Here is a 13,838-nt window from a genome sequence, read left to right as displayed (position 1 = left end):
AACCATGCCAATTTCTTATCAAACATGTAATTTAGTTATTCCTTCATATTCAACAAGAGAATACATGGTAACGTCCCATAAAATGTATTTTTCAATGTTTCTTCATCTTCAACAAGAGCAACCATGACATAATCTCGCCAAAGCTTTTTTTTTTAAACTTTTGTCACTCTAATGACATAGGAATATGCTATGGCAATAATGATGTCATCTACACCTTAAATTTTGACGGGAACTAGAAAAATCATCAATTAAATGAGACATATACACCTTTAATACGAAAACAAGACATCCAAATGAAAGAGTCTGACCAAATAAACCAAAATACATACTTTAATCGAAGGTGCTAACTAGATCAATGGAAGGATGGAGGTGGACGGAGTCGTGCGGTAAGTGGGGTGGGTTGGGAGAGGTACCGTCGATACCTCCATTAACACCATTTCCTGCCTTGCGAGTTGGCGAAAGATACATGTTAAGTGGGTTACTCAGCCCGCCGCTCTAGAATTTTTTTTCTTTTCTCTCGGTTTGTACTATATGCATCATAAATTGTATCATGTGTTATGGGTTGACAGAGATCTATTTTCATACGTTGTGGCATTGGAAGGATGAAAGTGAGGTTAAAGAAAGTTGATGTGGCACATATGTGTGAGTTGGAAGAGATGGACTCCCTTCACATTTATATGCAATTTTTTGTTAACACTGTTTGAGAAGCACACTATTTTATAAAGGATAGAAGGTTTATTGTTTTTTTTTAAAATATGAAGATTTATAGTTTGATTGTAATTTGGTGATGTAAAAACATGGTTTAATTTGGAAAAGTAATAGGAGATGGTGAAATTAGGTTGAATATTCGTTTTGGGTTGGCGAAACTAAAGAGACTAAATAAGGTTTTCACATTTTAAGGATTTGAAAAACCTATCGAAATGTATTGAATTGATTGGATTTGACAAAGCTGAAAACATTTTCCGTAAGGTCCAAAGCTAAACCCAAATGCACCTTGAAAAACCTAGGAGACAGTTGCAAGCAATATAAAAAAGTCCCAATATTTGAATATTTACGGTTTCTTATGGTTTTTAAATGACTACATATCTTTCAAACCAAGTATGCCATTAAGTGACCATCCAGTAGGGCTATAAATAAACAAAACTTTCAACTGAAAGTTTTTTTTTTATTTTTGTTTATTTAATAAATGAACGAACATGAACAGAAAAAATTGTTCATTTAGTTAATAAAAGAACCCGAACAATGGCCTCGTTCGTTCATTTATGTTTGCTAATATTCGTTTATGTATGTTCATTAATGATCATTTATGTTACTTTGTTTACGTTAGTTTATGTAACATTCGCTTTCAAGTATTACTCTTGTGAAGTCTAATTATTTTAAAGTCTTGAATTGTGGGATGTTTGAACGACCGTGACGGGGTGGTAGATATCTACCACGGTGCGACCACGTCATTTAAGTGGCGGTGCGGTGGTAGCTGGGTTCAAAACCCTAGGTCTCGTGCCTTGGTCCATATTTAAAGGAAGTGATGGCTAGGGTTTCCTCCACCATCAGCCACCATCCATTCCAGAAAACCCTAGCCTCCAAGCATCTTGTTCTCCCTTCATCTTTTAAGTGTTTGTGTGATTGTGAATCTTTAGAAGGAAGTTCCCATTCTCTTGAAGCTTTTTTTGTGCATTGGTGTGAGGATTTTGCCTTCTTGCACACTTCTGGACATTAATATGTGAGCAAGTCTCTATCTTTGTGTGATTACTTCATGGATCTGGTGATTTATATGCAGTTTTGGCCCTTTTTATGGATTATGAGTGGAGTTTTGGGAAACTCCAAAATAAAGCTTGGATTTTTATGGTCCGTTGGTGTTCCATAAGAGGTTTATGGTTCAGATATGAAGTCTAAACCCCATTTGATGCCATGCATGGCATTTTGACCATATTTTTACAATTTTAACCTAGATTGGTATGAGACTTGCATAGTACATGCATGTCCATAAAGTTCTGATTTTTATGGACCTTGAGGGAGTATGAAAGCTTTCTATAATGTGAGGGTTTACCACGACATGGCAGACGAAAGGTTGTGCATTTTTTTTGTCTTTTAGTCACCACGACACGATCAAGGATATGATCGCGGGGCGGTGGTCGATGAGGGTTGACCGTTGACTTTTGACTAGTTTGATTTTTAGTCAAATTTGGAGGTTTTAGGAGGTAGAATGAGGTATAACAATAACTGTTATAGGTGGTTCTTGTACTAGTTCTACGTGATTGAGAGTATTGATATCTAGCTTTTAATTCAGATGAGTTGTAACGTCCCAAAAATATGATCCAAAAATTTCATTTTTAATTTAAATAAAAAAGTATTCCAAAAACATTATCCATACAACTCAAATGAAAATAAGTATATCAACATCATAACAATCAGAGTGATATCTCAAAAGCGGAATCCATGTGGTGTGTGCGATGCAGTCAACCTGAGCTCTTCCCCTTGAAACCAAAAGTACCTGAAACATAAACTGAAAACCGTAAGCACAAAGCTTAGTAAGTTCCCCAAAATACCACATACCATACATGATAACACATAATAGGCCCCGCCCGACATTGGACTCCGTCCGATATTGGACCCCGCCCGATATCGAGCCCCCCGCGGTAAACAGATCTGGCCTCGCCCAACATACATATAACATATATTAAATAAACAGATACACAAGCAATAATCACAAAGATACATAGCATACAAAATGGTCATTGGGCCCCTATCGACATTAGGCCCTGCGCGATAAACATATAAGCAAAAAACACATGCAAGAGTCACACAAACAGGTAGCATACTAACATGGCAAAATCATGGGCCGACATTGGAGCCTTCAACCCTCTAAACCCAGTGAGGAAACTCACCTCGCACTGCTGAATCAAACGGATAATCCCTCGCTGCTGTAACACCGTAAATTTTCAAATAAAATTTTCATTTTTAAATCATATAAAAACTCAATGTCACATGTTCTCAAAACCACAATGTATCAATGTCAAAACACGAGTCAACAAAACAACTGATAATATCCCAGAATCCACAACATAATCTGCAACAAGTGTGTACAATCAAGTCGGCGCCTTCCCGCGATCCTGAGAAGTACCTGAAACACATATCACACAACACGGTAAACATAAAGCTTAGTGAGTTCCCCAAGATACCACATACACAAATAATAAGCCTCTGATGGTTATAGCTCGGCATGGACCCTCCGGTCATGCGTCTCGGTGAGGACCCTCTGATCTCACGGCTCAGTGTGGACCCTCTGGTCATGTGTCTTAGTGAAGACCCTTCGGTCTTCACGACTCGGGTCGGACCCTCCAGTCTTGTATCTCAGTGAGGACCCTTCGGTCTCACAACTCGGTTTGGACCCTCCGGTCTCACAACTCGGCTTGGACCCTCCGGTCCGACTCAGTAAGGCACATAATAATATAGCATATATCACAAAGACAATATGCATAATATCACTTAACTCAATATAAGCACATAGGACCCTCTGGTCGATAACTCAAATAAGACCCTCCAGTCACACAACATTACTACTCAGGTAAGTATAGCGAGAAGACTCACCTTGTAAGTAAGCAAGTAGATCTAGCACCCCACGAACAGTCTAGACTCCGCCTACATAATATAATTATCTCTAATCAACAATTTGTAATAACCACCAAGCTAACTCTTCCACTAGGTCTCAAAAGGGTGAAAATACCATTTACCCCCCCCCCCCCCCCATGGAGTCCAAAGTCCACAATTGACCAAACCCTAAAAGTCAACGGAAACTCGGCGAGTCCCTGTTGACCCAACTCGGCGAGTGCACCTATGTGACTCGTCGAGTTCCTCTTGTCCTCAAAAAATCGGGAAACTCCAACTCAACTTGTCGAGTTGTCTCATCAACTCGCCGAATTGTAGTGCGTTCAGACTATCGGGGAAACCCTTGCCGACTCGTCGAGTTGGCTCATGCACTGGTCGAGTCCCTCTAGACCAAATCTCATTCTGACGATTCTAAGCAGAAATAATGTCCCAAACTCTAGATCTACCCTCCCAAGGCTGAAATACCACGTAAAGCTGCAAGCTTTACGTCCATGCATGGCATCCAAGGCTCGAAATGCCATAATAAGCTCTATATGGGGTTTAATGCATAAAAGCTTGTCTCTAGCTTGATAAAGCTTGGATCTTTGGACTCAACGGACCTCATTCAGTCCAGATATGATGTATCAACTTCATGTCATGCTCAAATGACTCAATATCCAAAAGATGGATGGGAGAAAACCCTAACGCTCCCTAGAAATAGATCTAACAAAATAAATAATCAAGGTGGTAGATTTTTACCTCCAAACAGAAGCTAACATTGAAGATCACTGGATCTAAACGTCCCTCCTCGTTCCAAGCCTTGATGCTCTCCAACCTCCTTCCAAAAGTGCACTAGAACACACAAGATTAGCCTCTCTTTCTCTCATACAAGGTTATAGCTCGATTAGGGTTTCTCACAGAGTGGTAGGGTGATAAGGGAGGTTGAAATGGAGGCTTAAGGTCCTTTAAATAGGACACCAACCCTGAAAATTAGGGTTTTCTCACTCAACACCTACTCGTCGAGTTGGGGTCCTCCAACTCGTCGAGTAGACTCTAAAATTCACGCGGTCATTAACTCCTCTACTCGGCGAGTTGGGGCATCCAACTCGTCGAGTTGATCTGAAATACGACTTCAAATTTAATTAAATATTATACCTGGGGGTCGGGATGTTACAATTCTCCCCCACTAGAATCAGACTTCGCCCTCGAAGTCATCCTTTGGAAACAACTCTGGGTGTTGCTCCCGCGTCTCGGACTCCGGCTCCCAAGTCCACTCGGATCCCTTCCGATGTTGCCACTGAACCTAAACCAAAGGAACCTCTTTGTTCCTCAAGACCTTCACCTTCCTATCCAAGATCGCTACCGGATTCTCAATGTAGTTCAGGCACTCATCAACCTGAATGTCCTCTAAGGGGACCACCGCCGTCTCATCCGCTACACACTTCCTCAGCTGGGACACATGGAAGGTGTTATGAATCTGACTCAACTCCGCAGGCAGCTCCAACCGATAAGCTACCTTACCCACTCGAGCGATCACTCTGAAAGGACCAATGTATCTAGGGCCCAGCTTACCCCACTTACTGAATCAGATCACCCCTTTCCATGGGGATACCTTCAGGAGGACAAAATGTCCGACCCGAAACTCCAGCTCTGAACGGCGTCGGTCGGCGTAACTCTTTTGACGACTCTGGGCTGTCAGTAACCTCTGTCTGACATGCTGGATATGCTCTATCGTCTTGAGTACTATCTCAGTGCTCCCCATCACTCTCTGCCCTACCTCTCCCCAACAGATGGGAGTCCGACACCTCCTCCCATATAAGAGCTCAAAGGGAGGCATACCAATACTGGAATGATGGTTGTTGTTGTATGAAAACTCAGCCAAGGGCAAGTAAGTGTCCCAACTTCCTCCTAAGTCCATAACACATGCACGTAGCATGTCTTCGAGCGTCTGTATCGTCCGCTCGCTCTGCCCGTTGGTCTGTGGGTGGTAAGCGGTGCTGAAATGCAACCGGGTGCCCAACTCCTCATGAAATTTCTTCCAGAACCTGGAAGTAAAACACACATCCCGATCTGACACTATCGATGTTTTCACCCCATGCTGTGCCACCACCTCTCGTACGTAGATCTCGGCCAACTTCTCCGCGGAAGAGATCTCACTAATAGCCAGGAAGTGAGCACTCTTCGTCAACCGGTCTACAATCACCCATATCGCATCGACACCTCACGCGGTCCTCGGTAATTTGGTGATGAAATCCATGGAAATCTGTTCCCACTTCCACTAGGGAACCTCTAAAGGCTGCAACAGGCCATGTGGACGTTGGTGTTCCTTCTTGACCTGACGACATGTCAAGCATCTCTCGACTACCCACGCCACATCCCTCTTCATACAGGGCCACCAATAATCCCTTTTTAAGTCCAAATACATCTTGGTGGCTCCTGGATGGATCGAGAATCTCAACCTATGGGCCTCCTCCATCAAAGTACGCCGAGCTCCACCCGTATACGGCACCCAGATCCGCCCATGGTAAGTCATAAGCCAATGACTATCGGTCTCAAACTCAGAAATCTGTCCAATCACCCGCTCTTACGGTTCTCTGGTCTCATGGCCACCACCTGGGCCTCTCGGATGGTATCTAAGACTGGAGTCATCACCGTCATCCTCATGCACACGTCTCGGATCGGAGCACTCGCTGCTCGGCGACTCAGGGCTTCGGCTACCACATTAGCCTTGCCAGGGTGATACAAAATCTCCCAGTTGTACTCTTTCACTACATCCAACCATCTCCTCTATCTCATATTCAAGTTGGGCTGATCCATAAGGTACTTCAGGCTCTTATGGTCCGTATATATGGTGCACCGAACTCCATACAGATACTGCGCCAAATCTTGAGGGAGAACACCACCGCCCCCAACTCTAAATCATGGGTGGGATACCTCGTCTCGCGAGGCTTCAACTGCCTCGATTCATATGCAATCATGTGTCCCCTATGCATCAACACAACACCCATCCCTAATATAGATGCATCACAGTAAACTACGAAGTCCTCCACTCCCTTGGGAAGGGCTAACACTGGAGTTTCGCACAATCTCTGGCGAAGAGTATCGAATGAGGCCTGCTGCTCGGGCCCCCAAGAAAAAGTAACACTCTTCCTGGTCAGTCTGTTAAGGGGAACGACAATCTTGGAGAAATCCCTGATAAATCTACAGTAGTAACCTGCCAGGCCAAGAAAACTCCTGATCTCGGATGGGGACCTTGGCACCTCCCATCGCATAACTGCCTCAATCTTGGCCGGGTCGACCAAAATCCCATTCTGGTTAACGAGATTCCCTAAGAATTGGACCTCTCGTAACCAAAAATCACACTTGGAGAATTTGGCATAAATCCTCTCCGTCCTCAATACTCCAAGAATCTCCCGAAGATGCTCCACGTGCTTCTCTCTGGACCTTGAGTATACCAAGATGTCCTCGATGAACACGATCACCGACCTGTCCAACATGGGCCTCCACACCCGGTTCATGAGATCCATGAACACTGCCGGTGCAGGGGTAAAATCAGTCGTTACAAACTTCCACCAGTCCTTCGCTCGCAAGCGAAGCTGGTTCAACGCGAACCGGACTCTCATATGCCCTGTACATGAACACGTATAGAAACACCCCTCAATGTCGGAGATCCATCTCATGGCAGCGATCGGATCCTGCGTCCCATCAAACTCTGGTGGCTTCGTGTTGCTGAACTCACGGAACAACAATGAGTCACCTCCCTGTGGCCTCGAAGCAGCTAGGGCTGCGGCAGAAGCAACCTCGGTAACAATAGCGTATCGCTCATCAAACTTCTCAATCTTGGTGGTCTTGATAGACCCGAACATCTCTGTTATAGCCTCTCTGATAGCTGCAATCACCTCCTCATGTATGATCCTACGGATCTCCTCGTCACTGGTACCACTGCCCCCGGGATTATTGCGGGTAACCACCATAGTGTCTCTGAAATACAACACGAAAATCATCAGAGACTAGATCAAGCACTCACGCCATTACCCACCCTTACACGCTCCTTAGTATCATATGGTTCTTACTTGGGTCGCATACAAATCCGGTGCTTTCAGTAGTACAGGCCCAATACTACCTTCCACACCAACCTGTAGTCGTCCCAAGTCCTCCTCCTAGGATCCTAATTCACAAGTACTCTATCCCTCACGGATATCAAACTACTCTCTCGGTAGATTCCTCGATGCTCATCTAGGTATCTCCCCTAAATTATTCACAACTCCCTCTAAAAGATTCCTACTATTTTTCCTACTCAGTACACACAGAGCAAATAGCATATATGATCAAGCAATAGCATACCCTCGGCTAAGGTATCATGAATAAGGCAACTCTAGCTCTAAATTCTGAAATACCTAGCCTATCCTCTAGCATGCAGCTCTAATATCTCATAAATATCTCATAATATAAACAAGTAATGGTATTTTGGGAAATCACCGTTCGGGCTCTGGCTGATTGTACACACTGCTCCGTCTCTTTATCTCTTAAAAACTCTTAGTCATTTTTAGAAAGATCATTTCTTTTTAGAAATTTTTTTTCTCAAATCCTCAGTTTGAGTCCAGACATACCCGAGAGTACATCCGAATCCCTCAAACCAAGACTCTAATACCAACTTGTAACACCGTAAATTTTCAAACAAAATTTTCATTTTTAAATCACTTAAAAACTCAATGTCACATGTTCTCAAAACCACAATGTATCAATGTCAAAACACGAGTCAAAGAAACAACTGATAATATCCCAGAATCCACAACATAATCTGCAACAAGTGTGTACAATCAAGTCGGCGCCTTCCCGCGATCTTGAGAAGTACCTGAAACACATATCACACAACATGGTAAGCACAAAGCTTAGTGAGTTCCCCAAGATACCACATACACAAATAGTAAGCCTCTCATGGCTATAGATCGGCATGGACCCTCTAGTCATGCGTCTCGGTGAGGACCTTCCGGTCTCACGGCTCAATGTGGACCCTCTGGTCATGTGTCTCAGTGAAGACCCTCTGATCTTCACGACTCAGGTTGGACCCTCCAGTCCTATATCTCAGTGAGGACGCTCCGGTCTCACAACTCGGTTTGGACCATCCGTTCCTACTCAATAAGGCACAAAATAATATAACATATATCACAAAGACAAGATGCATAATATCACATAACTCAATATAAGCACATAGGACCCTCCGGTCGATAACTCAAATAAGACCCTCCAGTCACACAACATTACCACTCAGGTAAGTATAGTCAGAAGACTCACATCGTAAGTAAGCAAGTAGATCTAGCACCCCACGAACAGTCTAGACTCCACCTACATAATATAATTATGTCTAATCAACAATTTGTAATAACCACCAAGATAACTCTTCCACTAGGTCTCAAAAGGGTGAAAAGACCATTTTACCCTCCCGTGGAGTCCAAAGTCCACAATTGACCAAACCCTAAAAGTCAACGAAAGTCAACACTTGAGTCAATAGTCCCTGTTGACCTAAGTCGGCGAGTGCACCTATGTGACTCGTCGAGTTCCTCCTGTCCTCAGAAAATCGGGAAAACTTCAACTCAACTCGTCGAATTGTCTCATCAACTCGCCGAGTTGTAGTGCGTTCAGACTATCGGGGAAACCCTTGCTGACTCGTTGAGTTGGCTCATGCACTCGTCGAGTCCCTCTAGACTAAATCTCATTCTGACGATTCTAAGCAGAAATAATGTCCCAAACTCTAGATCTAGCCTCCCAAGGCTCAAATACCACGTAAAGCTGCAAGCTTTACGTCCATGCATGGCACCTAGGGCTTAAAATGCCATAATAAGCTCTATATGGGGTTTAATGCACAAAAGCTTGTCTCTAGCTTGATAAAGCTTGGATCTTTGGACTTAAGGGACCTCATTCAGTCCAGATCTGATGTCTCAACCTCATGTCATGCTCAAATGACTCAATACCCAAAAGATGGATGGGAGAAAGCCCTAAAGCTCCCTAGAAAGAGATCTAACAAAAGAAATGATCAACGTGGTAGCTTTTTACCTCCAAACAGAAGCTAACACTGAAGATCACTGGATCCAACTGTCCCTCTTCATTCCAAGCCTTGATGCTCTCCAACCTCCTTCCAAAAGTGCACTAGAACACACAAGATTAGCCTCTCTTTCTCTCACACAAGGTTATAACTCGATTAGGGTTTCTCACAAAGTGGTAGGGTGATAAGGGAGGCGGAAATGGAGGCTTAAGGTCCTTTAAATAGGACACAAACCCTGAAAATTAGGGTTTTCTCACTCAACACCTACTCGTCGAGTTGGAGTCCTCCAACTCGTCGAGTAGACTCTAAAATTCACGCGGTCATTTAATCCTCTACTCGGCGAGTTGGGGCATCCAACTCGTCGAGTTCCTCTGAAATACGAATGCAAATTTAATTAAATATTATACCTAGGTGTCGGGATGTTACAGCTGTTGATCTGACAAATCCCCGAGCTATCAATATCAAATAAAATCCAATTAACATTTTGGTTCCAATCCATAACCATAAATCCATACTTGGGGTAAAAAGAACATTTTACCCCTAACCTACATTCATCCAAAACTAAGGCCCAATCTCACAATCTAAAAGGCCCAAAAGTCAAATAATCCACCAAGGCCTAATTATGACCCAATGTTCCAATTGGGTCCAATCCCTTCTCATGGTCATTAACCCAAGGCCCAATAATGTTCAGGGCCCAAAACTCCCAAATTCAAATGGCCCACCTAAACCCAACCTTCTAAGCCCAAAACATGGCCCAAATCAAAGGCCAAAATTGAAAAGCCACATGACTGAGTATGCGGGGCGTACTCAGCTTGTACGCTAAGCGTACTGGCTCAAGGGCTTTTACACTGCGTTTATAGGCTTGTATGCCCAACGTAATCTTCCAGTTTTAGCCACCTTATAATTTCAGATCTTAACCCATTAAGACTTCACTCCAGAATGTAGATCTGACTTCCTTGAGCTGGATTACCACGTAAAGTTGCTAACTTTACGTGCATGCATGGCTAAATGAAGCTCTTAAGCTCAACAAGGACTTAATAAGTGAGTTAAAGCATGCTTGAGGCCCTATACTCCATAAAGTTGGCACCTTTATGCTTAAGGAGCCAATGATAAACCTAGATCTGAAAGGATAAGACCTTAGGACGTCTGAACTTAACAATCCAACCAAAAATGGCCAAAAGCATGACAAAGCATCCCAAAAAGAGATCTAAACAACTAAAAGTCAAGATGAGAACTTGATACCTCTAAAGCTTTGCAAAAACGGTGGTGATTCTGGATCAGAGACCTTCTCTCCAAGATAAGCAACTTCAAACTTCTCCAAATCGTTCAAAATGCACAAAATGAACACCAAATTCTCTCCAAGGGCTCATACACTCAACAATGGACGCTAAGACTCGTTTCTAGGGTTTTGGGGCTTTAGAGGCTGGTAAGGAGGCCAATCCTAATGAATAAGGATGTTTATATATGGTGCAAAACCCCTAATTAGGGTTTCATTAAAATCCAAGTATGCCCAGTGTACATATATGTATGCCCAATGTACGTGACCGGGCTCACGACTCACCATCAACTCAGTACGCTAAGCGTACCAAGTGGTACGCCCCGCGTACTCGCTTTTCAGCTCGTACGCTAAGCGTACTAAGTGGTACGCCTCGTGTACTACTCTAGGGACTAAAATGTACATTTCCAAAAATAAAAGGGCCATAAGGTACATACCAGGGTACAAGTGTTACAATTCTCCCCTACTTGAATCAGACTTTGTCCTCGAAGTCTGGTGCTCCAAATAATTCTGGGTAATGCTCCCTTATCTCATCTTCGGGATCCCAAGACCACCCCGAACCCTTGCGGTGCTGCCATTGCACCTTCACCAACTCAACTACCTTGTTCCTCAAGGTTTTCGTCTTTCGATCCAGAATCGCCACCGGTCTCTCAATATAATTCAGGCGGTCATCCACATGAATATCCTCCAATGGCACCACTGTGGAATCATCTACTAGGCACTTCCGCAGCTGAGAGACATGAAACATGCTATGAATCTGACTGAGCTCGGCTGGAAGATCTAAACGATATGCAACCCGGCCTACCCGGGCCAAAACCCTGAAGGGACCAACATACCTGGGGCCCAGCTTGCCCCACTTCCTAAAACGGATGACACCTTTCCAAGGTGACACCTTCAGGAGAACCATATCTCCCACCTGGAACTCTAAGTCTAACCAGTGCCGATCGACATAACTCTTCTGCCAACTCTGAGCTGTCTGGAGTCTGCTCCAAACCTGCTAAATCAGCTCAGTGGTTTTGAGCACCACCTCGGTACTCCCCATATCCCGCTGACCGATCTCACCCCAACAAATCGGGTTCCTGCATTTCCTCCCGTAGAGCATCTCGAGGGTCTGAATGGTCCGCTCGCTCTGACCATCGGTCTGCGGATGGAATGTAGTACTGAAATGAAGATGGGTGCCCAACTCGTCATGAAATCTCTTCCAAAACCTGGAATTGAACCGGACATCTCTGTCAGAAACCACTGATACCGACACACCATGACGTGCCACCGCCTCCCTGATATAAACCTCGGCCAACTTCTCTGCAGAAATACTCTCCTGAATCAGAATTAAATGCGCGCTCTTGGTCAAACGATCCAGAATGACCCAAATCAAATCTACTCCACGCGCGGTCCTGGGAAGCTTCGTGATTAAATCCATGGTGATGGTTTCCCATTTCCATACAGGAATCTCCAACGGCTGCATCTTGCCGCGAGGACGCTGATGTTTGGCCTTGACCTTCCTGCAGGTCAAGCACCGCTCCACGTACCATGCCACATCTCTTTTCATGCAGGGCCACCAATAATCAGGACAAATATCCCTATACATCTTCGTCACCCCGAGATGGATGGAGAACCACGACTTGTGAGCCTCCTCCATCAGAATCTGGCACACACCGCCCTAGTACGGAACCCAGACTCGCCGATGCAGAGTCAACAAACCACGACTATCATAATCTAAGGAAGCCACCTGTCCCACAATACGCTCACTTTTCTGGTGCTCTTCCTTCCTAGCCTCAACCTGTGCCTCCCGGATCCGTTCCAATAATGGAGTAATCACAGTTATCCTCAAGCATATATCCCTGATCGGAGCCGCAACCGCCTTGCGGCTCAGAGCATCGGCCACCACATTCGCCTTTCCCGGGTGATAAAGGATTTCGTAATCATAGTCCTTCACCACATCCAACCGCCGGCGCTGCCTCATATTCAGATTCGGCTGATCCATCAAATACCTCACGCTCTTGTGATCCGTGTAAATAGTACAACGAACCCCATAGAGGTAATGCCACCAAATCTTGATGGAAAAAACCATGACCCCCCAACTCCAAGTCATGCGTCGGATAATTCGCCTCATGATGCTTCAGCTGCCTTGAGGTGTAGGCAATCGCGCGACCCCTCCGCATCAACACCACCCCTAATCCAGAGATCGAAGCATCACAATAAACCACGAAATCATCGACACCCTCCGATAGGGTCAAAATCGACGCCTCACACAACCGCTGTCTAAGATTCTCAAAAGCTGCCTGTTGTGCAGGCCCCCAACGAAATGTAACCGTATTCTTTATCAGTCGGGTCAAAGGAACAACTATCTTGGAGAAATCCTGGTTGAATCTCCGATAATAACCCGCCAAACCAAGAAAAATTCGAATCTCAGATCGAGACCTCGGAACCTCCCACTGCATCACGACCTCAACCTTAGCCGGATCGACCAGAATACCATCTTGGTTGACAAGGTGCCCCAGAAACTACACCTCGCGCAACCATAACTCACACTTGGAGAACTTTGCAAAAAGTCTCTCCCTCCTCAATGTCTCCATCACTTCCCTCAAGTGTTCCTCATGCTGCTCCTAAGTCTTGGAATAAACCAAGATATCATCAATAAATACTATCACAAGCCGATCCAGCATCGGCTTGCACACGCGGTTCATGAGATCCATGAACACGACTGGAGCATTGGTGAGCCCAAAAGGCATCACCACGAACTCGTAATGACCATAACGAGTCCAGAAAGCTGTCTTCTGCACATCCTCATCCCTAACCCGCATCTGATGATAACCCGATCGCAAATAAATCTTAGAGAACCAAGATGCACCCTGAAGCTGATCAAAAAGATCATCAATCCTTGAGAGTGGATAACGGTTCTTCACCATTACCTTGTTCAACTCCTGGTAGTCG

This window comes from Lactuca virosa, chromosome 8 (genome assembly GCF_052849685.1).
Source record: "Lactuca virosa cultivar CGN04683 chromosome 8, Lactuca_virosa_CGN04683_v6, whole genome shotgun sequence".
Lineage (NCBI taxonomy): Eukaryota > Viridiplantae > Streptophyta > Magnoliopsida > Asterales > Asteraceae > Lactuca > Lactuca virosa.
Note: the sequence above shows the minus strand (reverse complement) of the source record.